General features: G+C 47.8%; 1 pseudogene across 1 annotated transcript; it reads left to right on the top strand.

Moving 5' to 3' along the window:
• Window positions 1-270: 270 nt before the first annotated feature.
• LOC105516342 lies at window positions 271-2,080 on the top strand (annotated as a pseudogene). Its single transcript, XR_001002473.1, has 2 exons — window positions 271-291; window positions 766-2,080. The product of XR_001002473.1 is annotated as an ataxin-3-like (transcript).
• The last annotated feature ends 2,882 nt before the right edge of the window (window positions 2,081-4,962 follow it).

A 4,962-nucleotide genomic window follows, 5' to 3' on the forward strand; every position in this document is an offset into this window, starting at 1 on the left:
TGGGATAACAGGTGCACACCACCTTGCCTGGCTAATTTTTATATTTTTAATATAGATGGGGTTTTACCATCTTGGCTAGGCTGGTCTCGAACTCCTGACTTCAAGTGATCCACCCACCTCGGTCTCCCAAAGTGCTGGGATTACAGGCGTGAGCCACCGTGCGTGGCCTTCTGCTTGATCAATTCTGCTATTTAGACTCTGATGCAGGGACGGGGGCGGAGCTGGAGGGGGTGGTTCGGCGTGGGGGCCATTGGCTCCAGACAAATAATCATGGAGTCCATCTTCCATGAGAAACAAGAAGGCTCACTTTCTGCTCAACATTGCCTGAATAATTTATTGCAAGGAGAATATTTTAGCCCTGTGGAATTATCCTCAATTGCACATCAGCTGGATGAGGAGGAGAGGATGAGAATGGCAGAAGGAGGAGTTACTAGTGAAGATTATCACACGTTTTTACAGCAGCCTTCTGGAAATATGGATGACAGTGGTTTTTTCTCTATTCAGGTTATAAGCAATGCCTTGAAAGTTTGGGGTTTAGAACTAATCCTGTTCAACAGTCCAGAGTATCAGAGGCTCAGGATTGATCCTATAAATGAAAGATCATTTATATGCAATTATAAGGAACACTGGTTTACAGTTAGAAAATTAGGAAAACAGTGGTTTAACTTGAATTCTGTCTTGATGGGTCCAGAATTAGTATCAGATACATATCTTGCACTTTTCTTGGCTCAATTACAACAGGAAGGTTATCCTATGTTTGTTGTTAAGGGTGACCTGCCAGATTGCGAAGCTGACCAACTCCTGCAGATGATCAGGGTCCAACAGATGCACCGACCAAAACCTATTGGAGAAGAATTAGCACAACTGAAAGAGTCCATAAAACAGACCTGGAACGAGTGTTAGAAGCAAATGATGGCTCAGCAATGTTAGACGAAGATGAGGAGGATTTGCAGAGGGCTCTGGCACTAAGTCGCCAGGAAATTGACATGGAAGATGAGGAAGCAGATCTCCGCAGGGCTATTCAGCTAAGTATGCAAGTTGCAGAAATATATCTCAAGATATTCCACGGACATCAGGTACAAACCTTACTTCAGAAGAGCTTTGGAAGAGACGAGAAGCCTACTTTGAAAAACAGCAGCAAAAGCAGCAACAGCAGCAGCAGCAGCAGGAGCAGCAGGGGGACCTATCAGGACAGAGTTCACATCCATGTGAAAGGCCAACCACCAGTTCAGGAGCACTTGGGAGTGATCTAGGTGATGCTATGGGTGAAGAAGACATGCTTCAGGCAGCTGTGACCACGTCTTTAGAAACGGTCAGAAATGATTTGAAAACAGAAGGAAAAAGAATAGTACCTTTAAAAAATAATTGAGATATTCATACTTTCCAACATTATTCTGTGTGATTACAGCATAGGGTCCACTTTGGTAATGTGTCAAAGAGATGAGGAAATAAGACTTTTAGTGGTTTGCAAGCAAAATGATGGGAAAGTGGAACAATGCGTCAGTTGCAGGACTAAATAATGATCTTCCAAATATTAGCCAAAGAGGCGTTCAGCAATTAAAGACATTTAAAATGGTTTTCTAAATGTTTCTTTTTCTTTTTTGAGTGTGCAATATCTGACGTGTCTAAAATGAGGGCATTTTTCTTGGATCTTTTTGCAGACCAGCTAATTAGCTCTCGCCTCAGGCTTTTTCCATATAGTTAGTTTTCTTTTTCTCTCTTGTAGATAATTTGGCTCACATCATCTAATGGTGGCTTTCGTTTCTTATTAACCAAATTAACCTTCCAGGAAAGTGTCTCTAGTCTGTAGTGATAACAGTAATGGTTCTAGAAGGATAAACGGTTCTCCCTTCAACTGTATACTGTGTGCTCCAGTGTTTTCTTGTGTTATTTTCTCTGATCACAACTTTTCTGCGACCTGGTTTTCATTATTTTTCCTCAATTCTTTTGAAAGATGGTAATCGTTTCTGAGGTCTAGCATTTTAAGCCCTATGATGGGATCATTATTTCATGACTGGTGCATTCCTAAACTCTGAAATCAGCCCTGCACAAGTACTTGAGAATAAATGAGTGTTTAAAAAAAAAAAAAAAAAAAGACTCTGATGCATTCTTCAGTATGTCAATTTCATTTTCAACTCTAGAATTTCTGCTTGACTCCTTCTAATTATTTCTATCTCCTTGTTACATTCATCTGATGGAAAATCTGAATTCCTTCTCTGTGTTGTCTTGAATTTCTCTGAGTTTCCTCAATACAGCTCTTTCAAATTGTCTACCTGAAAGGTTGCCTATTTCTGTTTCTGCGGGGTTGGTCCCCGGTGCCTTATTCAGTTTGGTGAGGTCATGTTTTCCTGCATGGTGTTGATGCTTATAGATATTCATCAGTGTCTGAGCAGTGAAGAGTTAGGCATTTATTGTCGTCTTCACAGTCTGGGCTTGTTTGTGCCTGTGATTCTTGGGAAGGCTTTCCAGGTATTCAAAGGGACTTGAACCCCAAACCCAGTAACACTGTGGTTCTTGCGGACTCCTAAAGGTACCACCTTAGTGGTCCTGGATAAGATCTGGAAGAATTCTCTGCATTACCAGGCAGAGGTTCTTGTTCTTTTCCCTTACTTTCTTCCAAACAAACGGAGTCTCTCCCTCACTTTCCGAGCTAGGCCTCTTGGAACTGGGGGTGGAAGGACACAAGAACCCCTGTGGGACTGCATTGGTTCAGACCTGAAGCAGCCCAGCACTGGGTCTCACCTAAGGTCTGCTAGAAATGCTACCTGGCCACCACATGAGTTCACTCGAGGGCCTGGAGCTCTACAATCAGCAAATGGCAAACCCAGCCAGGGTATTGTCGCTCCCTGCAGGGCAGTGAGTTCCCCTAGGCTCTGGGTGGGTCCAGAGATGCTGTCTGGGAGCCAGGGATTGAAGTCATAAACCATTCTATAGCTGTATTAAGATAGAATAGAATTCTATAGACGTACTATTCCACCGCAGGTAAGCTGGCACTCAAACCGCAAGACGAAGTCCTTCCCACTCTTCACTCCCCTTTCCTCAGTCAGAGGAACCTCTTCTTCTGGCCACCACCACCACCAGCCTGTAAGGAGTTCTGCCAGGCCACTGCTGATGCTCACCTAAAGCCCCAGGGCTCTTCAGGCAGCCTGTGATGAATGCTCTCAGGCCTGTGACTCATCCTTCAGGGCAGTGGGCTCCCCTTGGCCCAGGACAGGTCCGCAAATGCTGACCAACAGCCTAGGCCTGCAGTCAGGGACCCCAAGAGGCTGCTTGGTGCTCCACCTGACTGTGGCTGAGCTGGTACCTAAGGGGCAAGACAGGTCCCCTTTACTCTTCCTCCTGCTTTTCTCGAACAGAAGGCATCTTTCACTGTAGCCACCACAGCCGGGAATGTGCTGGGTCACACCTGAAGCCAGCATGTCTCAGAGCCCAGTGCCCACCGGTGGACAGGAAGTAGGATTTAGTGGTGAGCATTAAGAAGGGGCAGCACAGTGGAAGCCCTCACGAGTGCAGGGCCCACTACTTGTCCAGAGGGCCGCAATGGGGATGTACTTGTGAGACGTGCACACATCTCAGATGAGCCGCTTCTCAGCTACCATATCTTCAAATTCATCTTCTTTGAACTCGGTGAAGCCCCGCTTCTGTGAGATGTGGATCTTCTGGCGGCCAGGGAGCTTGAACTTGGCTGTGAGCGGGGCCTTAACTACATGCTCCTTGTTCTCCGGGTTCAAGGCGGATGGACATGATAACTTGGCCAATGTGAACCCAGCCACAGTGCCCTGGGGCTTTCCAGTGGCACCTCGCATAGCTGTGTGGAGCCTACCCTGGGGCAGTGCAAGGTCAGAGACACGAACATCCATCTGAAGGGCCCGTCTCCAAGGTCCCTTAGAGCAGCCCATAAAGAAACAGGCTGCGTGCACCATCAAGGAAGCTGCTGTTTGCAGCCATTGTACACTGGACCCCCATGAGGCGAGGAACTCGGCCAGCTGAGTTGGCTGTAGACGCCCGCAGCATATTACCTGGCTATGGCTGTTGGTTATACAGGGCCCAGGGGCTCCTTCGTCAGCAGATGGTGAATGCTGCCAGGTCTCTGCTGTGATGGGACAGCACTGAGTTCAGTGTGAAGTCCCCAAGTTGCTAGCTCTCCCTCTCCCACGTGCACAGATCTGTCTGTGCCACATGGTCACTGCCAGGGGTGGGAGTGGGGGGTGGCCCAAGAACTCCCTTAGCTGCCCCAGCTAATGTCTCAGGAGGTTGTGTGCCTCTGACTCCACAGTCCACTGTGGGGTGTGAGCCCAGCTCGGCACTCGGGTTTGCCTGTGAATTGCAGTCCCGATGGCCTAAACTGCTCCTCAAGTCTGCTAAGGGCCCCAGAGCACTCCAGCTCGCAGTGGCAAGGCTTGCCAGAACTCAAGCTCCAACTGCCAGGATGGGCAATTCGGTGAGTGCCAGTCCAAGCACTCCCTGTGTGAGCCAGTGTTAGCTAAGTACACTTGGATTCTGCTTTCTGCTGTGACAGTGCGAAGTCTCATGATCACTGTGCTCTTCCTCTCCAGAGCACACCAATACTCCAGGCCCCGGGGCTGCTGCTGGGGGGTGGGGGATGGGTGGCATCAGCAACTCAAGACTGTCTTTCCTGCCCTCTTCAACATCTCTTTCAGCGATATAAGGTTGAAACCGGGTACTGTGATTGCTCACCTGATATTTGGTTCTTGCGATGGTTCTTTTTGTGTGTTGTTAGCTGTGAAAATTTAGTGTTCCTGTGAGGGGTCAAATGATCAAATGATGTAGGTTTCTTTTCTTCTCTTTTCTTTTCTTTTCTTTTCTTTCTTTTTTGAGACAGAGTCTTGCTCCGTCACCCAGGCTGGAGTGCAGTGGCGCGATCTGGGCTCACTGCAAGCTCTGCCTCCTGGGTTCACACCATTCTCCTGCCTCAGCCTCCCAAGTAGCTGGGACTACAGG

Source organism: Colobus angolensis, unplaced genomic scaffold (assembly GCF_000951035.1).
Source record: "Colobus angolensis palliatus isolate OR3802 unplaced genomic scaffold, Cang.pa_1.0 Scaffold28, whole genome shotgun sequence".
Lineage (NCBI taxonomy): Eukaryota > Metazoa > Chordata > Mammalia > Primates > Cercopithecidae > Colobus > Colobus angolensis.